The sequence below is a fragment of the Sminthopsis crassicaudata genome, chromosome 1 (assembly GCF_048593235.1).
Source record: "Sminthopsis crassicaudata isolate SCR6 chromosome 1, ASM4859323v1, whole genome shotgun sequence".
NCBI lineage: Eukaryota > Metazoa > Chordata > Mammalia > Dasyuromorphia > Dasyuridae > Sminthopsis > Sminthopsis crassicaudata.
The window spans coordinates 381,111,616-381,138,301 of NC_133617.1; the positions used below are offsets into that span (position 1 = coordinate 381,111,616).

At 34.4% G+C, this 26,686-nt stretch overlaps 1 long non-coding RNA gene across 1 annotated transcript in view; it reads right to left on the reverse strand.

Annotated features, from left to right (window-relative positions):
* Positions 1-525: 525 nt before the first annotated feature.
* Positions 526-26,686, reverse strand: part of LOC141554378 (uncharacterized) — a 155,243-nt gene continuing 129,082 nt past the window's right edge. Inside the window, exons 3-4 of the long non-coding RNA XR_012485857.1 lie at positions 19,433-19,544; positions 526-911 (exon numbers count right to left, since the gene is read on the reverse strand). This is a non-coding gene — a long non-coding RNA (uncharacterized LOC141554378). The remainder of the gene's footprint in view (positions 912-19,432; positions 19,545-26,686) is intronic.

Below are 26,686 nucleotides of genomic sequence, written 5' to 3' on the forward strand. Positions count from 1 at the left end.
ACTTCCTTCAGTTGATCCTAATGCAGTATGGTTTCTAATCTCAACACCATCCTCTTTAACCTTCCCTGGGCACTCCAGTTTATCAATGGCCTTCATAAAATGTGATATCCAGAATGGATCACAACACTCCAAATGAAGTTTGAGCAGGGTATAGTAATAATTTTCTGTGTTTTGGACAAAATGACTTTTTTTAAAGAGTCTTAGTTCACATTACTTTGTTTTGGCTGTTATGCCACACTATTAACTCATTAAACTTGCAAGTGACTAAAAAACCCCGAGTCTTTTTGTTCAGTAATTGGTGTCTGGCCAGGCTTCTTCCATCTTGTACATGTGCAGCTGATTTTTTTTTTAACTCGTGTAACACTGTGCATTTATTCCGATTAAATTTCATCTTATTTTATTTAAATAGTTTTTATTGAGTATCCACAGGGCATATGTTGTAACTTCCTCTTACCCCAAATTCCTTTGTTGGTTTATACCCTGGGTGTGATTAAATTGGAATGTTCTTTTGGGGTGTGTCTTTGCTTTTCTAAAAAGAGTTTCAGAAAAAGTAGGAGCAGATGTTTCTAGCCTCAAACAAGACAATGCAGCCTGGTGAATAGAGACGTGGACTTAGAGTCAGGAAGACCTGGATTTCAGTCCTACTCTGACATGTAATAGTTGCAAGACTATGATCAAGTCAATTAACCTTTCTGCATCTCAGTTTTCTCATCTGTAAAAAGAGATAATAATATTTACAATACTTACCTCAAAGAGTTGATATAAGACATAAATGTGATATATAGAGAGCAAAAATCAAACAAAAAATTGATGAAGGAAATGAGACGGAGTTAAGTGATTTCTCATGTCTTCACTGAAATTTGCTTCACACATATTAGGCACTTCACACACATTAGGTCAGACTCTATTTCCTAGGAAGATAGAAAATAAGCATAAAACATGATACTTGCCATCTGAGAGTTTATAATCTGGTTTTCACTGAAAATAACAAATAGTATGTGACAATAATAACAATTGAAATTTGTGTAATACTTTAAAATTGCAAAGCACTTTACTCACATTTTCATTATCCTATCATAAGAATGCTTTGAGGTAGTTAATATATATATATATATACATATATATATATGTGTGTATATATATATATATATATATATATATATATATATATTATTCCTACCATTTTAAAGAAAAGGAAAGTAAAGCTCAGAAAGCTTAAATGACTTAACCATGGGAACACAGCTACCAAGTATCAAAATCAGGATCTGACTCCATATTTAGAACTCCATCCACTGTACCATGCTAAAGGACTAAATTGTACTACATAACTTATGTTCCACAATAGTAAAGAAATATATGTTATTGTGGGATGAAAAAAAATAGATTGTGCAAGTAATCACCTATATGGCTGACAAATTAAAGTAGGAGTTGGTTATATTGCTGTGTCAATGCAGACCGTATGATTTGTCCTGATAGTCAAAGAGGATCATCCATTGTATATTCATACTAATAATGAAGTTATTACTGTTACCAAAAAGATTTATTCTCACAGTATTCAATAGGATTAATTTAGAAAGGTCCTTAGGTTAGTTACCATAAGATTATTTTTATTTTATCTAAAAGATCCTATGGACTATTGCACAGATGGATGAAATAACTGCTTTTTATAGTGGAGTAACAGTGTTATGATGTAAGGTCACTTTTTATAGACTGACTCAAAACAACCTCAGGACAGCTTGAGCTGGAGACAGGATGATGAGGATGATTTGTCCCTAGCTATGTTTAAATCTCAACTAAAATCTTTTCTTTTACTGGAAGTTCAGCAACCCCTACCAATTCTATTGCCTTTCCTCTGTCAATTTTTCCCTATTTATCCTGTTTAAATATTATTTTGTATATATTGCCTTCCTCATTAGATTGAGGGTAGGGATGATTTTTTTTGCCTCTATTTGCATCTCCAGCATTTAGTACAAGGCCTAGCACCTAATAGACGCTTAATAAATGTTCATACATGATTTTGACATCTTCTGCTAAATCTTTATTATCTTGAAAGCTCTGTACTTTATTTTACTTGAAGACTACAAATATGTTGCATGTTAACATCTATTAAAAAGATTGTTCTTTAATTTTTATAGATAAATTTCATATCCAGTTTATTATGGGCCACAATCAGGTCTGTGGTGATTATTTGGTCCAGTACCGTTTTTTGGTTAATTTCTACAGGATATTTTGATGTTTATATATATAGATTGGGGATTTATCATTTGTTAAGATAAATTACTGATTATGTGAGTAATTATCAGGTCATGTTTTGGTATATTTTCAGAAGGTGCTAAATTTCCTCAACCTCCAGTGTTGCATAATTTCTTGAATTTCCTTGTATGATCTACATTGATCAGTAAAACTGAGTTCTCTAAAGAGAGCCCCTTTAATTTTTATATAATTAATATGGTCCTGAATTCTGTTTCCATAACTCAATTATTTATTTAAAATATCTTTATCAACATGCTAATGCAAAGATCATGCAGATGTTGGCCTTGGAAAGCCTTTTGATTCCATTTTTGTATTTTAACCATTTTATAAATTCCATCTAGAGATAAACCATTTCCATTTATATCCAGTAAATCACATGTTTGGTGTGCTCTTATTATCAACCTTTATTACTGCTTTGTGAAGTAATGTTTGATTGGTCCAAAAGTGTACATACAGGTTTCTTTTTTTATCTTTCTATCTGTAATCTAAAAAATGTATATAGTCTTCTTTCTTTTTGACAAAGAAATATTCATCTTTCTCAATCTACTTCAGGATGATGGGCCATGTTCTCTTAAAATTATGTGTTTTGATAGGATTTTCCAAATTTATAACAGTTCATTTTGTGTCTTCAAAGATACTCATTAATATAATTATTGCATACATGTTAATTATTTTAAATAAGTTCTTCTCATTCAACTTTGATTTCTCTTGTCACATGCAACCATTTTCTTCTCTTTTTATGTTCTTATACAACATATCTTGCCTGAAGCAGGCAAAAAAAGTTTTTATAAATATTATTTTCATTCATCAATGTGATCTCCAAATTCAAGTTCACAACTTTCAGTCCCTATGTTTCTTTGCATATATTAAGAGTTTTATACTTAAAGAGTCCAAATGATATTTTTATATCATAGGAAAGATTAAGAAAGTATTGTTTTTAGAGGGGATTACATATCTTGATGCTAAAGAAACATAAGAAGTGATTAATAAAATGTTTTTTGTTATATTGTCTCTTTAATTTAGAAGTTATACATACTCACTTGATTTAGGAGAGGTGATAATTGATTGAAATGCTATGCTTTATAGGAATCATTCTTGACATTTTTTCTGGTAGCAGTATGCATTAAAGAGAAAAGTTTTCGGCACGGACCACAAATATTCTAGCATATCTTACTAGGATCTATTTTCCATATGTGAATTATATACCTCAGCCATGAGCATAGAACTGAAACAATGGCTCTTTAATATTAAAAGTGTTTCTGACTCTCCTAGATTTCACCCTGCCACTTTTGTCCAGTGCTTTACCCTAGAATTTCTCTCAGATTCCTGGAATTATTTACCTGGAATATCCTGCTGTCATGTCAGTTATTTTCTCCAATTGATGAGTTCTGTCTGGGGCCTCCATTTTGGATTTGGGCTCCACCTAGCCATATTTCAATTCCATCACTGTTGTGTTTGTAAATCTCCAAACTTCTATAAGTCATCTTCCCCTGTTAGAATATAAACTCCCCAAAGGCAGAGACTATAATTTCTTTTTGCAACTATCTTTCTTTATGACTGTCTTTTTTTTTTTTGCACTTGCATTTGAATCCTTAGCACTTAATATAGCACTTGGCACATAAGTACCTAATAAATGTGTGTTGCCTGCTTGTCATAATTTACTGTACTTGGGGAAAGCTTATTCAATAATTTTTGAATTGATATGAAATTGCTCCTTTCACCCTTGTTTCTTCTTAGTTCTGGATTTTTGTTCCTTAGACAGTATAATTTATTGTATGCTTATAGATTATTTTCCTATGATTCAAGTTGTGAATTCTTTGAGTAGAGCACATATGAACTCATATGGCTTATATTTGGATGGGATTATTGTCATTCTTTTATTTTGGTAATAGATATGTAATTCTTCTGTTAAGAAAAGTAAGAATCTGTTTTACGACTTAGGGGAAACTAGTAATGTGCCATTCCCTCCAGGGAGTCTTTCATAACTCCCAATGAAACTATATATAGACCTTTTTTTTTGAACCTTTCTGATGCATTTACATAATATTTTGTATTATAACTATTTGTGCATGTTGTAGTATTTTACTAGACTATAGGCTGAATGAAATCAGGAGCCAAGTCTTATTTTGTCTAAACTTTGTATCTCCCAATGCACAACATAATATTCAGCATGTAGTAGAAACTTAAGAAATGTTTGTGAACTGAATTGAATTGAATTTGTTGATTTCAGCTGCAGATAGGGGTAGATCCAGTGTACCACAAGAAATTAGATTCACAGCAAAGTCTCCTATATGCAAAGTAAATAAATAAAATTAAAATGCCTTTCCTATTTTCTTTCTTACTTATGTAGTAGATTTAAGTTTCTTAGCACTCATATTCAGTCCTGAGATGTTCTGTTCTTTTTCCAAGTAAAATACTTGTTAGTTCTATATCATGAAGTTTGCTCAATCAATAGGAATATTTCACCCACAAAAATCAATGAAACACTTTGAATCCCATAGTACACATGTGGTTTCCCACAGCATATTGCAAAGAAGTAGCTCCAATTTTAAAAATCCGGGTTTCCCTTCCAGCATGGTCTTTGCATACAATGGGAGCTTCACAAGGGTCTGATTACAAAAAATAAGTTCTGAGCCATGTTTCAGTTTGGTTTCTTTCTCACCCAACATAACATTTCTCAGATTCAGATTCTGAAAGCAAACTACTTTTTCTTCATTGAACTCAGAAGGGAAATACTTCAGCATTTACATCTCAGATGAGAGAGATTTCATTTTTTTTTAATGTGCAGTTTGAAGCCTTAAAACTTCAAATAATATATGTCATCTTATTCTTGGCTTTATTGCTTTTGAATGATCACTTAATGGAGTTGAATAGCTTAGAATAAAGCCTGTATTAAAAATAAATACAAGATAGTTGATTAATCTACCAATCAAAGTTATCCACCAGCATCCTTAGGAGGTTCTTCATATTCTCTGCTAGTAAGACCAGAGAGTTTGGTTGCTTTGCAGCAGCCAATAACTAAACATTTAAAGTGACAGGATTCCAGTTTTGCGCAGAGAAATTCTTCAAAGGCAAAAGCAACCTTTAAAATGGCTCCCAAAATTTAAAATTGACTTCCAAATTCTTGGAATTGTCACCAGTCCAAGAATTCTAATGCTACTACTGCTGAGACAATTTGAGTTATATCATTCAAAAGTTATTCTGACTGAATATTAGAATACTATTACTGTATTTACCAAAGATTACAAACTCAGAGCCACCCTCAACACCCTCATTTTCCTCACTTTTCATATCTAATCAGTTTCTAAATCTTTCCATTTCTAACTCTACATTCTCTCTTTCATTTACCACCATTCTTTTCTCTCCCTCCCTCTTTCTTTCCCTCTGTCTCCTTCTCTCTCTTTTACCTTCTCTTCTCTCTCTCTTCCCCCTCTTTCCCTTTTTCATATACCCTCTTCTCCCCTCCAGCTTTTCTTAAAAGAATGTAGATCTAGAAATCACCCTAGAAATAATATAATCCATTTTGTAGATGAAGAAATTGAAATTCAGAGAAGTTAAGTGGCTTACCCAAGATCATACAGATAATGAGTATCATTTAACTCTGAATTAACTCCAACTCTGGAGTCAATGATCTTTATATAGTATCACTCTAAATACTATGACTTCATTTGCTACGACCCTATTCTCCAAGGCCTGAGTTATGGAGGAGAGGGCCCAGCTTTGTTAAAAATAGCCCACTTCCACATGATTCAGATTTAATATAGTATTTATGAATATTTGTTTCTGATTCTCTCTCCCATTGAGCTTAAACAGCTTTTACACTTCATAAAAAAGGAAATGAGTTAGAAGTGGGCAATATTATTTGCCATCTGTACATAAGAATTCTCTCCCTATATAGGAAAGCATCCTAAAAAAATCTTCCAAGCCATTCTTACGTACCCCATTCCCTTACTCTCCTCATTCCCACTTTCTAAAGGGAATAGGCCAAGGCATCTGTGGTAAAGTCACCCTGAGAACTGGGAAGGACAGAGTGTCTTGTGAGATCTAGCAGAATTTCCAGGCTAGAGAGGGATAAGTTTGGATAAGCTTCAGCCAAGCATTCAAATTCCTCATTCTTTTATCTCCCAAGCATTGAACCTTTTGATCTCTCACCCATTACTTGGGCTGCTTTGAAAAAAAAAAAAAAATCCCTTAGTACATTCAAAATCTGGATATTTTGTGAAATCCCTGACTAAACAACACTCACAAAAGGACACTGAAATTAGCAGCCTGATGGCAGGACTGCCAACAGATGTCTTGAATGGCCAGCATATCTCCTGCCAGCTAAAATGCCACTTGAAGCAAGCATAAGGGAGCATCTCATGGGCAAGAGCCAGTGCTCTGACTTGTGTGGGCTCCAGCTTACTATACCTTGTAGAAAGGGAGAAAGAGGTGTGAGATTTCCCCTGAGCTTATTTCCACTCACAATGTGAGGACTTGTTTTTTGGACTTTCAAATCAGAATCCTGATCAGTTTCCATTGTCTCCCCATTGGATCAGTGTGGATCACCCATACTCCAAATTGAAATTTAAATCTGGTGCTTCAACAGCCAACTCAGCAAAAGAAAAGGTGGCCATCTCTGAGGTCTGAACCTCCCAGCTCAACATAAAAAGTAGGATTTTACAGAGCAAGGATTAATTGTGACTTTACAGAGCAAGGATTAATGGAATGAATCACCTTCCTTCCCCTAAAGGTTTGCCTCGGCATGTGATTCGTGCCTGCTAAGCTGGTATAATGATGAACAATCCTTTTTATTAACGTGACTAAAAATAGAATCTGCAGTAAGACCTTACATAAACCTGAAAGAACACGTGCCAACTTAAGGCCAAATCCCCAAGAGCTTTTGAAGACCATGAGACACAGGCATCTAATAAACAAGCTAACCATTTTAAAAACATAAGAGAAAAGGATCCAAAATCTTTCTTCTCTCTATCCTGAAATAAATTGAAGCAATTATGTTTTTTATTTAAAATTTTTCAGCTTTCATATTTTTAAAAGAAGTGGCAAGAGAATTGGTAAGATGCTGTGGGTTCAAATCTCAGTTCAGCCAGTTATTATTAAATCAAATTGTTAGCCTCCTCTGGGTCTCCATTTCCTCATCTCCAAAAACAAAGTTTTGAACTAGATGACTGTCATTCTTGGTCTACATCTGTCAATCTCTTAGAAAAACACTTAGAGATCACAATTTTCATGTTGTAAATCTTAGCCCTATAAGAAATCTATCTTGACCCTTCCTGCTTGGCATTCTCATTCTAGAAATGATTTTATATTTTACATTTAATTTTCTATGTGTATGTTATTTTCTATGTGTATGTTATTTTACAAAATAACATACACATAGAAAATTAAATGTAAAAAATTCAAAGGAATTATAAATTCCCTGAAGACAGTGACCATTTCATTGTTGTCCTATTTCCAGTGATGGCTTGCGGGCATATTCTGGTTTTGTTCTTGTTGCTGTTGAATTTTTTAGTCATGGCTAACTCTCCATGATCCCATTTGGGATTTTCTTGGCAAAGATACTGGTGTGACATGCCATTTCATTCTCTCAATCATTTTACATATGAGGAAAGTGACTTGCCCAGAGTCATACAGAAAACAGAATTGGGTTAAGTAAAAAGGATTTTTCTTTGAACATAAAACATGCATCCAAAAACAGCATAAAATTCTGGAAATCACTTGTGTTTATGCATGTCTAAAAATCTAGAAATTAAAAAAATACATTTTCTCAAAATAATTATTATTTAAAATTCAGTTGCTTAAGAATATTAGAGAAGAAAAATGTAAACCAACCCTTTATGTGTAATATATGATTCTCAAAAGCCAAAAAAACAACAAAAGAAGTGAAATTTGAGAATGGATCATTACTGAACAGTTATAGCTAATAAATATCTGGGATTGGGTTTGAAGTGAGATCTTCCTGATTCGAGACTAGGCATTGTATTCACTACTCACTTCACTACCTGGGCATGTAATAGGTCCTTAATATAAGTGTTGAATTATTGGAAAGATTGAAATTCATTTTATTTCAGCCAAAAATTATGTTAAATGTTAAAAAGCAGGCATTTCATCAAATGTGAGCCAACTAACTAAAACTTTTCATATATTACTATTATAGTTGTTGCAGTTATTATTGTTTTTAAGAGCAGCTGTAATGATTCAATTGTTACACTTATATAATCCTGAATCAAATAAGCTCATGAGAAGAAGGAAAGGCAATTTAAGAGAAAGGGGGAGAAATAAGATCACAGAATAAACTACATCTATTTTATATTTATAAAAAACTACAATTAGTGAGTTCAATACCAAGGGATCTGCAGACAATTTTAAAAATGTATTATTTATTGAGGCAGGCCTAAAGTAAAGAAAACTAAATTCAAATCCAGTTCAAATATTCACTAGTTGTATGTCTCTGGGCAAGGCCTTTAACTTGTTTGCCTCAATTTCTTCCTTGTAAAACAGGGATAATAATGACACCATTAGGATGCCCAAGATTCTTGTGAGATTCAGAGATAATAACTGTAAAAGCATTTAGCACAGGGCTTATCTCATATTCATCACTACATAGTTAATACTAACAATTTATATAAATGTTTTTTTTTGTTGTTATTTCCTAAGTATTCTTGGTTCAATATGGCCTCTGGTTGTAGTTACAGAGTCAATGAGAAGGCATTTGTGTATCAGAAAATGTTTTAGTTTTCTATATTAGTGTGAAAGAATAAAAAAGGAGTATCCTCTTTACCAAGTCTTTACTACTGTCAAGATGAGTTGTCTTTTAGGTCTTGAAATGACTGAGTTTATTTATTTATTATTTATTATTATATTATTATGTATTTATTTATTATTTCACTTAGGACATGCCCACACACAAGGGAGTTTCTTTTAGTTGTGTTTTATTTTAGGTTTAGTTTTTAAAAGCTGATTTCATGAAACAACCAGATATCTTCGGGGAGGAAAAAAAAAACACCTGGTTACTAAAAGCATAAAACAAGTGGTACTAGCTGGTATACTTACTGCTCAAGGGTACTAAAGAACCTATTTGTCAATCTGATAACAATGAATAAAATGCTCTATTGCCTTCTCAAGGCATGTGTCCTGGATATGACAAAGAACCTTTCAAGACTTGTCAGAATGGTTAAATACAACTTCCTTCTGATGATATACATGGGCAAAGATGGTGCTATCAGAAGGAATCTAAAAATATTGCTAAAGATTATTATATAGTATTGGGCAATAAACTGAACCAGATAAAGTTCACAGTCTTTTCATAGTTTTTGCCCAGCAAATACTTAGTCCTAAGAAGGGAAAAGAAGTTTTGAAAAATGAACCATTGGTTAAGAATTTGGTACCTAAAAGGGAGTTTGGCATTTCTAGATCAGGGGTCAAAATATAGGAAACATGAACTCCTGACCAAGGATGCAAAGCACCTACCTAACAGAGACAAATAAGAATGAGTTTTCTTTAAGTCTTGCAAATCTAATCAAAGGATTTTTAAAACTAAAAGGAAGGGAGGGAGGGGAGAAGAGGAAGGAGGAGGAGGACTTGCTATGTATTTCTACCAGAATTGACATCAGAGATTGAACAATATAGAAAAGACATCATTAGGGATAGCAAATTTTTCAGCATATAAAATCCAAGAAAAGGATCAGCAATAAAATAAATCTGTGGTACATAATATACACAACAAACAAGGTAAGTTAAAGATAGTAGATACAAGAAGAGAAATTTGTCCTCATAACTATCAATTAAACTTGGTAGAATGAGCCATGAATGAACTATAGCTCTAGATCTTCAAAAGGAAAAAGGCAGAAAAGGGGAAATTTCAAGGGAATGTATGAGAAGATATGGAACATCACTGTGCATTATGTGTATGTGTACATGTGTGAATATGTGTAAAATATATTCATATTAGAAAATCTAGGAAATATAAAGAAGAAACATGGTGGAAAACATTTGGGTAAAGACTAATAGAAGCAAAATTCTAAGAGATATCATCTTCAAAATAAATGAACTTATGATTATAGACAAAAAAGAGGGGAAGAAGTCCTAGAAATAGATCACAAGACTAACAAAAAGACACAATATAGCATTTCAAATATTTAGACATTAAGAGCATTTTCTCTTTGTTGTTCTCTCTCTCTGTTTCTGTCTCTCTGTCTCTTTCTCTCTCTCTCTGTCTCTCTTTCCTTCCAACCTCAATCTTTTGTCCCCCTTCCATCTAAAAAGTTAAGCAGATATTAATTTTTAGACATTTTAATGATAATTTTACAATTCAAAATAATCCAACGATAGGATTTTCTATGCTGTCTTATTTTTACCAGTAAGAAGGAATTGGTTGCTTGAGCAGTGCTGATGGAAACCTGTTGGGAAAGTGACTGTACTGCCTTATAATTTGTGATGACTCCAATTCTATAAAATTTAGCCTAGGAAGGACAGGAAGCTCTCAAGAATGAAATGAAGAGAAAGAGAAGCAGTTGTGACACTGAGAACAACGGAATTTGGGGTAAAAACTGATGTTTCTGCTCATGGAACTCCTCAAACAGATTAGATTTTTTTAATGGAAAAAAAAGGAAGCTAAGGCAGTTAATGGTTAATGAATAAAAAAGTATAGCATGGTTATAGGAATGAAGAGAGTACTAAATCTAAAAAGGGACTGATCCTCATAAAGAATGCTTTTAACTATGGAAGGGGGTGGGACAGAAGGTAATATTAAAAATGGGATCACTACTGCAGATGGATGAAATGATAACAATGGATGACAGAGGAGGCAGAGTTTTATATATATATATATATATATATATATATATATATATATATATATATATATATATATATATATATATATTTTGCTTCTACTTTTACTGATAATTAGAATGATCTTAAAACTGGAAAAGACAAAACAAAAAAAATGGCAAATAAAAATTTGATGTCAAAGATTAGCAAAGAAATAGCAAGAGAATATCTAATTGTCCTTGATCAGTTCAAGTCATCAAGACCAGAAAAACTATATTACTGGCTACTGAGTAAATATTGGCTATCTTTGAAAGACAGAAGGGAATAGAAGAGATGGTGTAGCTCAAGAAAATCAAATGTCCTGATTTTCAAAAGTGAAGTCAGAAAAATCAGAAAATATAAGCTAATTAGCTTAACTTCAATAGTTTACAAAATTATATGAGGTATCATTAAAGGAAAAGAAAGTACAGATGTAAAAGATAATGCAGGGATCACACAAAAAATGATTTCATAAAGCACAGGCTATGTAAGACTAAACACAGGTACTTTTTAAAAAAAAGTTTACTAGAGTTCTAGGTCACAGTTTGTTTTATCTAGATTTTAGCAAAGAATTTAACAACAGTCTCCCACAATGTTCTTGTGGAGGCAATATAGTACAGTTTTTGATAGTACAATTGACTAGATTCAGAATTTACTGAATGGACAGACCAAATGAATAATAATTAATTATTGAATATCAGATTGCAAGGAAGTGACTAGGAATATCTCAAGAATCTGTGCTCAGATGTGCTGTTTCACAATTTTATTACTGATTTAGAAAAAAAAAGTCCGAGAAGATGTGATTATCAAACTGTAGGTGAGAAACCTAGGATGGATAGTCAACATCTGAGATAATAGAATGAGCTTCTGAAAACTATATAGTTAATATTTATAAAGCACTTTAAAGTTCACAAAGACTTTACAACTGATCTTCCAAAGGCTCTGGAGACCCTCCGAATAAGTCTGTGAAGTAGGTCTTTTTATTATGCCCATTTTACAGATAAGGACATTGAGATTCAAAGAGATTAAGTTAACTAGTTTAGAGTTAAAAAGCTAATAAGAATCTGGGGCAGGATTTGTATTCTAGTCTTCTTAATTTCAGGTCTGGGAAGCTATTCACTATGCCTCCTAGCTGTCTTGATAAGATAAAATATTGGGTTGACTATTAAGATGAAATTTAGTAGAAATAATACACTTCAATAGAATATAAGTTCATGAAGGGCAAATACTGTCTCACTTTTATATTTTTGTATTCAGCGTCTGGTTCAAAATAGATGTTTTTAAAATGTTGAGTTAAATTGACTTCAATCCTATCTTTTAAATATCAACTTTGATATTAAATCAAACTATTTTATCAAAGGTAGCTATTTATTTTACATATTAGTTATGAACAATTTGTGGCAGAATTTAATCATATAAATATTCTTCTAATTTAACACTTTCTATCTGTGGAAAAAATAATATTTATAACATATTGTGTGTATATGCATACATATGTGAATGTGTAAATGTGTGTATCTATAAGTATAAAATTGTATCTTAGAAATAAATATATAAGATATGAATATTAAATTGCATGTGTGCATAAATATTAAAAGTATGTTGTATATAATTATATATAGACATATATAATTTCAGGTTTCCTACTATAACAAAGTTAAAGTCCAATCAATCATTTGGTGTTTTGTTGTTGATGTTGTTGTTGCTCAGTTTGTTTGCAGTACCATTATTGTCAGAGTTCAGGTGAATATGATAACTCTCAGCCTGGGTCTTTTAATGAGGCAAATGGCCACCTATTTTGTATTTGCCATGATCTACACCAATGATCTGTTCTCATGAACCACCACTTAAACAATAGTGGTGATGGTATAACCTGTCACTTACTCCTGAGACAGAGACTAGCTCTTCATGATGAATATTGCCTGAATATCTGTGTAAACAGTACAAAGTTAATCCCTAAATATATAAACCATTTGGAAGGAAAAAAAAAAAAAAAAAGGTAGTTAAATTCAGTCTAGCTGCAGAACATAAACTCCCTGAGGACAGGGACTATATTTTTGCTTTGTCTCCTTTGTCCCACTGCCTTCTACAGTATCTTGCACATAGTAGGTATTTTATAAGTGTTCCTTGACTGCTTCATTTTGAAAACAATCATTTTCTTAATTTCCAATGAAGAACTAGATTGTTAGAGATCTTGGCCAATAATTTGAAAAGCCATGGTTTGGAAACAAACAAAAACATTATCTTACCACTAAAAAAAAGTTGCTGTTGTTTTTTTTTTTTTTGTGTGTGTGTGTGTTTTTTTTTTTTTTTTGGGGGGGGGGTTCCTGAGGCTGGGGTTAAGTGACTTGCCCAGAGTCACACAGCTAGGAAGTGTTAAGTGTCTGAGACCAGATTTGAACTCCCGTCCTCCTGAATTCAAGGCTGGTGCTCTATCCACTGTGCCACCTAACTGCTCCCTTAAAAAAAAGTTTTTAATCATCATTTGTCAGAATCTAGAATCCTTTATGCTGCTGTTATATTGTCTTTTTTTTTTTTCAGTCATTTCTGGACTGAAATGTGACCCCATTTGGGGTTTTCTTAGCGAAGAAATGGATAGTTTGCCATTTCCTCTCCAGCTCATTTTGCAAATGAGGAAGCTAAGGCAAACAGATTCAAGGTCAGAGTTTCACAGCTAATAAATGTCTGAGACTGGATTTGAACACACGATATTTACAATTGAATCAGAGGCCCAGAAGGATAACAAAATTTAGCCAGTCACAAAGCCTAAAAAATGGCAGTCAGGATTCAATTTCAGATTTTTTGACACCAACACAATTTTGCAAATTTATACACTATGTTAGTAGTTGAAGATACAAAGTCAAAAATAGTGAGAGAGCTTTTCCCCTCAAGAAGTATCCTTACTACTTACATTCCTTCTTAAGCCCCACATTCTTTCTATAACACACCTACAATTCTTCACTGATATTATATGTGTGAAGCTAGAATCTATGTCTTTCTTGCTGACCCAATTTCCTTTAAACACTAGATAAGCAGCCAGACAGTTTTATTTTTTAATTAATTCTTTTTCAATTAACAAGTATTTCCTTTCTCATTGTACTCTTCTCCTCTCATCATTGTACTACAACAAAAAAAGACGAAGAAAACCCATGTAACAAAAATACATAGCCATGCAAAACAAATTCCATCGTTGGATATATCTAAAAATGTATTTCTCTATCTTGACCCTGAGTCCGTAACTTCTGTATCAGAAGATGGGCAGCATGTTTCATCAGCTCTCTGATACCCTGGCTAATCATTGCATTGCTAAGAATTTTCAGATTTCTAAGTCAGAAACAAAGAATTCCAAGATAACATTAGGACTTGGCCCAGAACTAGAAGTATCCTTTGAAATCACAGTCTAATTCCTTCAGAAAATTGTAGCCAAAAGGAGTGAATTAATTTGTATGGTTACCCAACTAGCAAGCAGATCCAAGATGTCAATCCAGGTCCTAAGTCCCCATCAGTGCTCATTCTGGGACTCCACACTGCCTATCTATGTTAGGAAGACAGAAGAAATAATGTTTACTTGATGGTGTAACTATCAGCCTACCATCATTCCCCATATATAACCTGAAATAAAATCAAAGAGCTCATTTTAGCTAACAATATTTTTCTATGGTCATGAAGGATAAATCTTCCCCTGGGGATGCTACCTTTTCCTTTTCTGGAAACACATTCTTTCTGGGCCAGGGTCATCAATAGCAAGAATTTCAGGACAGATTGCTGTTCAGATCTTGTGTAAAAGGAACTGGGCCAAGATGATTTCCAGGAATAGCCCTCAAAGATATGCATGCCTTCTTTGCACAAGGCTGGTTAAATATAGAACTATATTAGCAATCAATCAACTTTTTTTAATACCTCCCATGTGAAGAAAAAAAAAAAAAAGATCAGTGTATTAAGTTTCATGGGGATTGCAAACATAAGGTCCTTAACCTCAAGGAATTTATAATCTAGTTGGAAGACAAGACATACAAACATGCATGAAAAGATAATATACAGACATGGAGAGATAAGGAATCCTGTAAGGCAACAGAAGATGAGATGAATGACAAGCAAGTGAAACAGATTGGAAGTGTAACTGAGAAGGGAGAGTTCACTGTAGGCTAGCTGAACTCTTTTCAGAGAAGGTAAGATGTGAACTTTCACTTAAAGATTAAATAAGAGTTATGTGAGCAGAGAGGGACAGGAAGAAGCATGAGAAAGGCTGAGAGGAGGATAACAGTAGGGTATATTTAAAAGACTGTAGGAGCTAGGCAATCTGGAGCAGAGAAATGCTTGATGATACACATGAAAATAAGATGTGACAAGATGGGAGAAATCATTGGGAAGATGTAGCATTCATTTGAGAGTGATAGGTTCAAAGTCAGGAAACCTGGGTTACTAACATCCCCTCACACACCCAGCGACTGTGAGACTTCAGCCAAGTCACACAAGTTCTATCCTCTGTTAGGTGGAATGGGAATAATAAAACTCGCACTTTCACAGGGGAAATGTTCCATAAAACTTAAAGTGCTATAGAAAGCTAAGTTCCTATTATTATTAAAGATAGTACAGAATAAGAGATAGAATGGTCTTCATAGCCAAAAAGAGTTGGGTCCAAGTCATCTCTGATACAGAATTGTTGTATAACACTGGGCAACCAAGGTTAAGTTTTTAAGTTGCTGATTTGAAACAGGAAGTTTCTGTACCAGTGAAATCATAGGTCCAATCCCATCCTTATTATTGTAAACACCTTTATTTTGAGGAAGCCTACATGGAGGAGGGACAGAGAAGGGTAAAAATGCAGCTAGACCTCCAGCTTTCAATATGTCACTCCTGGTAGATTTGCATAGCTAATACAGCCATGAGAAAATTAATAGGAGCCTGTTCTAGTCTACCAAGTACATTTTCCTGGATGATTAATTGGCACTTCTCTGACCAGCCCCTGAGTATGACTAGAGGCCATACCCCTTGATGTACACCTCCTACCAAGTGACTGACTGATGGTAGAAAATGGATGTCTTCCTTTTCTTTTCCTTTTTTTTTTTGCAGCTGCTAGTGTGTTTTAAGAGAATCTTCCTCATCTAAGGCATAAATGTAAACAAACTTCTCTGCTGTTTTAAGCCTTCACAGAAAAACTTCCCATTGAAAGCAGACTCAAAGGAGGGGAAGGGAGGTACTTTATAGAAAAGACTAAAAGAGCTTTGGTACATGGCACATGGCACTTGGGGATATGATTTCCCTTCCTAGCTTTCTCCATAATGTGGCTATCTAACATATTAACTCACCATCACAACATTCAATTGAAAACCCGCTTATTAAACACCTGTTATATGCCAGGTTCCATCCTAGATACAGGGGATATGTTCTAAGATAAAAGTGAAAAGAGTTGTCTTCAAGAAACTTGAATTCTACTGAGGGGAAACAACATGTACCCAGACAAGTAAATATGCATACATGATATATATACATATATTGTGTGTATATATGTACATGTATACATCTACATACATCTACACATGTACACATGCTTATATATCTACATATGTATATTACCTATATACTAATACATACACATACATATACATATACATATAGCAAGGTAAAGCATAGTGTATAGAGTGCCACAATAAAGTCAAGAAGACTCATCTTCCTAAGTCCAAATCTGGCCACAGATACTTACTAGCTTGCTCTTGGGCAAGTCATTTAACACTGGTTGGTTCAGTTTCCTCATTGGTAAATTGAGCTGAAGAAGGAAATTCAAATCATTCCAGTATCTTTGTTCCCCCAAAAGTTGGGTCCCAAAGAATCAGATACAACTGTAATGACTGAACAACGACTAATATATGTGTACATATACACACACATCTATGTATGTTCCTATATATGCATAAGGACCTATATAAAGGCTCTTGTTGAAAGTTATTGCTAAAGTTCTTAGAATTGTTACTAGGATTCCAGGAAGCCGAAGAGTTCTGGTTAATATATGAATCATAGAGAAGACATCTGCTATAAATTTGGACCCCAAACTGGTTCTTTTTGATGATATTTTAAGGCCAATAGGTCATGAAATGACTAAACTTGGCTTATTTCACCTCTTCTTAAGTTGACTGCTTGGAGAAATACTGCATTGCAGAGTGGGGGTGAATTCAAATGAACACTCAAGTCTCCTATTTGTTCACTGTATACAGGTCCTCTGATTTTAGCAATGTAGGGAATTCCCAATGAGAAGAGAAAATTCCTCTACCTATGCTTACAGGAAACTTCCATGCAGCTTGTATTCTCACAGAGATGCCTGGGGCACTGAGAAGTTGATTTGCCCAGAGCCATACAATCAGTATGTGACAGTGGCAGGACTTTACCACCCTACCCCTTATATACGAAATGTATACAAGATAAAGGCAAAGTAGTTTCAGGTTAGAGGAAGAAATTCTAAGTAAAGGGATTCTATTTTGTATCTGCTGCACTGTCTGTTTTCAGCATCACAGAATAAAATGTCCCTCTTAGGATAGGTTCATTACTTCTTATTTCATCACCATGTTGCTAATTCAGTTTTTATGAACATCATCGCCCTCAGCCTCCTCTCGTCTCTGATTGGAGGGCTGGAAGATGGAGTCCCAAACTCCTCCCAAAGCCTTTTAGAGAGGACAGAAATTGGATGGTCATTAACTCTTCTTCACATCAGGGACTCTGCCTAGGCAATGGAACCAAATACCCCTGCCCTGAGCTTCCCCTGGTATCCCACATCATTTCCTGCCTTTTTTGACGTCTTTCTTTTTATTAATTTTATTCCTAATTTTCAGTACAGTGCCAAATACATAGTAAGTACTTAATAAATATTTATCTGATTAGACTGAATTGGAAATAGGAAAAATCAATGGCAAGAAATGGCACTTAAGCTGAATTTTGAAGAGAGCTTAGGGTTCTAAGAGTTAGAAATAAGGAGGAAGAGCATTCTGAGTGTGGGGTGGAGGGCAGGGGCAAAGGGGGAGATGAAGGATGCAGAGAAGGAAGGGCACTATCCAGATAGTGCAAAGACATGGAAATGGAAGGTAAAATGCCATGTATGGGGAATGACAAATAGGTCAAGTTAGCTAGAATGTAAGTGAATGCATGAAGAAGGAATAATATTTCTTCAGCCTAGATAATTTAAAGTTTGTTTGTGAAGAATTACGAATACCAAATAGAGGAATTTGTATTTTATTATTACTGTGCTGAGCGTTCTCCTGATTCTGCTCACTTCACAGAGCATCAGTTCATTTAAGCCTTTCCAGTTTCAAAATAATATTTTTTAAAAGTATAAAATAAAAAAACACATTGGATTAAAACTGAAATCAGAGGTTGATGAAAATAAATGTCATTTTTTCCTCATCCAAGTTTATGGATACCCCCTGAAATCTGTCTATGGGCATATACAATCCTCAGGGTTTTATTCTCTTGTTGACTATAATGTCCTTGAGACCACAGGAACAAGTAAATCTTTTCAAAACCAGAGAGTGACAAGGTCAGACGTTTGCTTTAATAATCACTGTTTGGCAGCTATATGGAGGACGGGTTGAAGAGAGCAGGTTAAAGCTTTTGTGATGAACCTCAGAAGAATCAAATTGATCAAATAGATGGACATTGAGCTATAACTGAATGGGCACTCTGCACATGACCAGTTCCCATCAGACCTGAAGAGAAGCTCTGTACTAACTGCTCTCACTCATCACAGAAAGAGACATTTGTGGCTGTTACTGGAATTTTTAAGAAGTCATATCCAAGCCAAAGATACTTTAAACATTTAAAGATTTTTAGGCCCTGGTTAGAGAATTTTGTGGTTGGAAATTATTGTTGAAGGACTTGGAGTTTTTAATGAAAAATTCCAGGAAGCCAAAGAGTTCTAGGTAATATGTGAATCATAGGGAAGACATCTGCTATATTTGGACCCAAAGCTGGCTCCTCTTGGTTATGGAATAAGGCCAATATGTCATGTAATCTCTTACCTTACCTCTTTTTACCTTAAGGAGACAGCTTAGCAGAATATGCATTCAGAGAGAAAGGGAAAATGTAGCTGCACCCCCAAGTTTCATGTGTCACTCCTTGTAAATTTACATAGCCAAATTAGCTATCTAGTCATGAGAAAATTAATGGGAGGCTGCTCCAAGCTGTCAAGTGTATTTTAAAGATTCAGTTGAAGATGATGCTACAAAGAACCTGGATTTCTCATATGCACTCAGTTCATAAATCACACCCACCACCAGTGCTAAGGCAAAACCTCTGCTGAATCCACTCCTCCTGCCCCCACCGCCCACTTCCAAACACGACCCTCTGGCTGCACATTCCTCCTTTGTGACTGTTCATTTACCTGGTTGAACTTGGTGTTATTTTCACCTGATTGCAGCTTGGTACAAACATGGAAGAGGTAAAGTGGGGTCTGCCTCAGAATCTGGATTCCCAAAGGACATTCCTGTGGATGCCTTTAAAACCAAAATACGTAGGTTAACACCTCACTTCCATACATGTGAAGGAAACTAATATTAACAGTACTGATCCTTATTCCGGAAGTGACTCATCTTTCTCCCAATCTGTCTGATGACATCTTACCCAACTTTTAAAGCCTAGCTTAAATGCTGTTTTCCTCATGATTCTCTTACCTGTCTAACCCTCTCACCTCCCATAAAAATAATTTCTCTTTCATCTGATCTTATAGCACTTATAAGCTACTCCTATGTACTTATATTCTAATTTGCCTTCTGTATATATATATATATATATATATATATATATATATATATATATATATATATATATATATATATATATAAAACACAATCTATTTGTTAGACTAGAAGATTACTTGGGGGAAAAAGAAGACCTATTTTATTTACAGAATCTACTACAGTGTCTTGGGAGAGGAGAGATGGGATAGGACATGCAGATGATCAGTAAATGTTTGTTGAATGAATGAATGATTGAAAACTATGTCTTATAGCAAGCTAGAGACTCAGAATCTGTGTACAACTGAAAGTAAAATATGATCCATTATATGAATAATTCTTTTTCCATTGAAGTATTTTCACATATATGTTCTGAATGCAAAATTCTATAAAAGGATAAAATCCTTTCATAAAGCTATTCTTAAAGTTCTTGCCCTCTTCCCCACCTTCACCCCTCCCCACAGAGTAATCTTTGGGGATTTTTCTTATAGCCAAAAAAGGAAAGAAAAGAATCTTTTTTTTTTTTCCAGCTCTCTACATGAAATAATTTAAATGGAGCTCTTTCTTTTAAACAAATACAAAAGTATTTTTTTGTGATGGCGTATCACTGAGGATTTGAGGCCTGTGGCTTTAAAAGAAAAGCCCCTTCGTTGCCCCTCTTCAATAATTCAGCTGTCATTTAGCAATGCCTTTTGGTGGCTGGAAGCTATTTCCTCCATGGGAGTATCTGATTTTTGCAAATTTCACAGTGAGAAAGGATTACAGCACTTCCCAACCCTCCTTTCAATCTTTCTTAGGCCCTTTTGGTATCTTTGTGTCAACAAAATGAAGAAAAGATAGTGTTTCCTTGAGAGGAATCCACAGCTACTGCTGCGCTCCTTAATTACTGTCTGTGACTAGGCACACTGTTTAGATTTCCTTCAAGTCTCACACTGCACTGTTCTTCTCCATGGTCACTATAGTGTGCGCCAGCTGTCTTTAATCTCTCAGGACCCAATTCACATGCTAAAAATTGTGTTATGAGCACAAATGTCTGAGAGTGGGCATTTGTTTATTTTTTGCTTAGGAGACAACTCTCATACATCTTTGCCATTAAAAAAAAAAAAAATACCCACAAACACACAACGCAAACCTATCAAGCTCAGCATTTTGCTGCTAACTCTTGAACTCCCCAGGACTGCACCAGGGAATTTGTCAGACTAAATGTTCGTGTGTTGTTGAAGTCACACTTTTTTTTGGTCAAAGGAAGCATTATTTTTCTCCTTCAAAACATAAAAATGTCCTGAGAAGGCATTTTTCAAGCTCCAAATAAACTGGTGACAAAGGAACATGAAGCTATCTAGTGATTTCAGACAAAGAGGCAATTATCTCAGCTGGCCAATCCACTCCCATTACTCCCCAACCCCAAACACTATTTTTAAACAGTGTGTTACTGTTTAACATCATAACCCATCTCCTCTTTACCTGAATACCTAAATAAGAACATCTCCAAGCAGTGTTTACTTACTCATCACCCAGCTAGCTGCAGTAAACTAATAACAAGATGTGTCAGTAGTGTACCCAAGTACTTCTATAAATATACCTTAATATAATGGAAAGAAAACTGCTATACATGCAGTAGATCAGTGATCAAATGGAAAGAGTAACAAAGACGTGGGTTCAAATCTGACCTCTGACATATATTGGCTGAGTGACATTAGACAAGTCATCTATCTTTGTGTCCCAGGAAACTCTCTAAGACTTAATGGGAGAGCAAATACCAATCAGAATTGGTGAGGGGATTCCCTCACATGGAAATTTCCCTACAAATTAAATCATAGCTTTTGGAAGGACAGACAAACAGAGACAGAGAGAAAGATAGAGAGAGATAGAGACAAAGAGAAAAGAAAGGAGGGAAGGAGACACACAGAGAGAAGCAGAATATAGAGATAGACAGACAGAAACAGAGATAGAAAAAAGAGAAAGAGGGGGTAGAGAGGGAGTGAGAGAGGGATCAAGCCAGGGAAGAAGAAAGAGACAGAGGTGAGGAAGGGAGGAAGGGAGGGAGACACACAGAGAGACAGAGACAAACAGAAATAGAGATGAGAGAGAAAGAGAGGAAAGACAGGGGAGAGAGGGAGTGAGAGAGCAAGGGAAGAAGAGAGAGATACACAGAGACAGAGAGAAAGGGGAAAGAAAGGAAGAAGGGGGATTAGACAAGATATCAGTACACTTGGGCTCTGATTCAAGTTCTGCCATATTACTACCAGTAATGTGTAAACCTGTAAAAGAAAAGAGCTCCATTTAAACTATTTTATGTAGAGAATTGAAAAAAGGGGTTACTATTTTTTTTATTGTAAGATAAATCTCTGAAGATTCCCTGTAAGACTTTAGACAAAGCTCTTCCCTTCTTTAGGCCTCTATTTCCTCAGCTGTCAAATGAGGGCACTGAAATCATTGACCCATAAGACCTTCCCAGCTTTAAGAATTCTGAGACTATTCTATGATTCTTATGTAACTATTGGGACACTGTCTTCAATAACTTTTTGGTTCTTGCCAAAGTTATACATGGGAGTATTGGACCAGGCATGTAGAATGATTCCAGGAAAATGGTCACAAGACTAAAGTAAATGATAGATTCCTGACTCTTTCTTTGTTATTTTTCTAGAGGGATCTATTTCAAAAGTTAGAATGCTTCTCTCAACTCCTGTTTGACAGCTCTGCATCTCCAAATGCAAAATTACAGCTAAAGGAAACATTATTAAGTACCTTCTTTGTGCAGAGCATTTTGGGAAGCATTGGGGGAAATGCCCAATAGAGAAAAGACAAGATCCTCAATCTAGTGAGGTGATAAAATACAGTAACTGTAACACACAATAATATACAAGCTAAGCCTTTTAGTGAGTTATATATGATATATCTCTTTTGGTAGCACAACAAGATAACAGTGAAATTCCCAAGGCAGAAAGAGTACAATAATAATTTTAAAAATCCTTGGGAATATTTTTAAATGAGTATACATGTGTAACCTATAAACATTAACTTTGAATTAAATTAAATGCAGTTCTGGAACTCTAATTTGCTTGAAGTTTTTCCAGATATTCCCATCTGCTATGAGAGTGTCCTCCCCTTCACCAAATGATCTTTTATTCAATTACTTTGTCCATATATATAGGTAGACAGATCTGTGTATCTGTCTATCTACCTATATACATAGATATTTTATATGCTTCCTCTTTTTTATATATTTTTCCTCCATAAGAATGTAAAAATGTTGGTAATAAGTATTGTTTCATTATTGATTATTTTAGTAATAGTACCAACAGAAAATGGACAACTAATAAATATCTATTTATCAATCAAAAAAAATCATTGGGCATTGAACTACTAAGCACCATTCAAAGCAGAGGATTATATAAATCTTGATTTTCCTTACTCCAATACTGAACTATTGCTCCACTTTTAGACCACACCTTTGCTACCATTATTTAGTGCCCTCTCCTCCCTTTCTCTGGATTTGAGATCACTCTGTCATCTGGTTCAGATCTTCTCTGCAATCATCTAGTAACTTCCACTAATTTTCCCTCTTTTTCAAGGACATCAATATCTGCATTATGTTAACCTTAATACTTGTGAGCTTTCATACATATCTGGGTAATCCCCTTAAACACATTGGCAACCTAGATCATCAATCTCAACTCCTATAAATTCATACTATATCAGCCATTCAAAGGGATAGCCATATCTTTCATCTCACCATCATACATGACAATGCAAGTTCCATGATTCAGAGCTATAAAATTCTCTATCTGAGCATATCCTCCTCTCCTTCTGCCTCTCCTTCTTGTTCATTTCTCTTAAACCTATTATTCATCTTCACCATGATCTCCAGTCCTTCCACCAATCCTTGTTGTCACAAAGTATCACCTATGACTTTACTTTCCTTCCATGACTTTATAGTTGAACCACAATCCCTTACTTCTTTGTGTGTCTCACCAAAACCCAAGACTGAGTTACTCCCACTAAATACTTTATCCCACTTCTACATATGTGGTACAAAATAATCATAAAGAAAGCAGCAAAACATAGATGACTAAGTCCACTTCAAATTTAAAGTAGTAAGCCTCATAGAGGTTCTCAGTGCCTTAAGACAATTCTTTTATTCTTCTTTCACCATTACTCTATCACAATCTTATGCATACCTATTTCAAGATTTCTCTCCTCTCCTCAAGCCCCCATTCCAGGCCTTTTCTTACCTTCTCAGTAGAGGACCAGTCTTCCCTTTTTATCAAAAAAATAAAGGCCACCTCCTATGATTTCCCTCTTCACACAACTCAAATATTGTTCCCTATCATCTGTTGCTTTCCTTCATATAGAAGAAAGGATGATCTTCTTCCCTGTCAAAGTCATGTCCTCTACTTATGTTCTTGAATCTACCTCTCTTCTCCTCTTTCTTCTTGGAACTTGTTCTTGAAATCATTCCCATTTTCTTTCACCTTCCATCTCTTATGCACTTCATCCGTCTTTGATATTTATAAACATGTCAGGCTCCGTTACCCCCCATTTTAAAAAACACTACCACTTGGACATACAATCTACTCAAGCCAACTCAATATCTTTTCTCTTCCATATCTAAACCCCTAAGAAAAATATCTATGCAAAGTATTTTTATTTTATCACTTCCCATGTCCCTAACATTTTGAAATCTGCTTTCCAATCCTATCTAAATCTTCTTTTGCCGAAGTTACTAATGATCTCTTAACTGCTAAATCCAATGGCCTTAGAATTCTCAGACTTTTTTTTTTTTTTTGCATTTGGTAACTGTTTTTTATTTTTCAAAATACATGCAAAGATAGTTTTCAACACTCACCCTTGCAAAACCTTGTGTTTCAAATTTCTCTCTCTCTCTCTTTCCCCTATCTTCTCCTCTGGACAGCAAGTAATACAATATAGGTTAAACATGTGTAATTCTTCTAAACATATTTCCACATTTATCACACTGCACTGGAAAAATCAGATCAAAAAGAAAAAGACTGAGACAAAAAACAAGCAAACAACAACAAAAACGTGAAAATACTATGTTGTGATCCATGTTTAGTTCCCATAGTCCTCCTTCTATGGGAAAGATGGAAAGATAGTCCATCACAAGACTACTGAAATTGTCCTGAATTTCCTCATTGTTGAAAAAAGTCAAGTTCATCATAGTTGATCATCACATAATCTTATTGTTGCCAAGTACAATGTTCTCCTGGTTCTACTTATTTCACTTAGCATCAGCTCATGTAATTCTCTCCAGGCCTTTCTGAAATCATCCTTCTGATTGTTTTTTAAAGAGCAATGATATATTCTACCACATTCATATACTATAATTTGTTCAGCCATTCCCTAATAGGCATCCATTCAGTTTCCAGTTCCTCACCTCTACAAAAAAGTATTGCTTCAGTCTTCATTATATTTAAATTCTAAACAGTTTTTTAATATCTAGATAGTCTTTCTTAGAATCTCTCTTACCTTGGCTTCCATGACATTGTTCTCTCTTTGTTGTTCTCCCTGTTTAACTATTACTTTTCAAGATTCTTTTTTTTAAAAATTCGTTTATCCTGTTCACTAATAGTGGCTGGCAGCCAAGATTATGTCCTCAGTCTTCTAAGCTTTCTTGGTGATTTCACCAACTCTTATGGATTTAATCATGAACTTTATGCAGATGATTCGCAAACCTCCCTATCCAGTCATAATCTTTCTCCTAAACTCCAACTTTGAATAATCAGTAGCTTTCTAAGCATCACCATCCACATATAATATTAGCATTTCAAATTTGTTGTGTCCAAAATAGCACTTATTACCACCCTCTCCCCTTTTCCCTTAGAGAAAGCCAACTCATATAATAAATAGCATTTTATAAAGAAAAAAAAATTACAAAGGAAAAGATAAGCACAATTGATCAATATATCAAAAAAAAATTTCAAGGCAACAATTTATTTTTATAAACTTCCTACAGACAAGAATGAGTTTGTAGTATCTTCTCATGGTTTCATTTGAGTCATCCCTGACCTTTGTAATTTGTTAAATTCACTTTCGATTTTTCTGTGAATGGTTATTCTTTCAATTATATAATTATAGTTATTGTTCATGTTATTTTCTCATTTCTTATTACTTCACTTTATATCAATTCCTGCAGATATTTCTATCTACTCTTAATAATCACGTGCATATTTCTTATAGCATTCTGTTGTTGATCAGTCATTTTTTAGTCATGTCTAAGTCTCGCTGTCCTTATTTTGGCTTTTCTTGACAAAGATATGAGAGTGATTTGCTAATTTCTTCTACAGCTCATTTTGTAGATGAGAAACTGAAGCAAACAAGTTTAAGTGACTTGTCCAAAGTGACATGACTAGTGTCTGAAGCCAGATTTCTGCTCCTGAAGATGAGTTCTCCTCCCACAGCATCTCCATACCTCCATATATTCTATCAATTGTACTACTTAGATGTCCTCTTGCAACACAGTAATATTCTATTGTATTCATGTACCACAATTTGTTTAGCCACTCTCCAATTTCTTTTCAAAATCTTTCTACTTTGTTTCTAACTTTTAGTTTTCATATAAAATATTGTTGTAAATATTTTAATGTATATGAAAACTACATGTTTATCAAAGGCTTCCTTGGGATCAATTCCCAGTGATGAATCTTTTGTTCAAAGTTAGGGAAATTTTAGTCACTTTGAATAATTCCAAATTGCTTTCCATAATGGTTATAACATTTCATAATTTCACTAACAATGCATTAATTTATCCATAATTCCATTACTATTCCAATATTAACTTTTGTAAAAGTTCCACATGATGCCAAGCAATACTTCCTTCATAATAACATTAAGCCTTTGTAGATGCTATAAGTTTTTTAACTCTAGTTTTTCAAGAAATT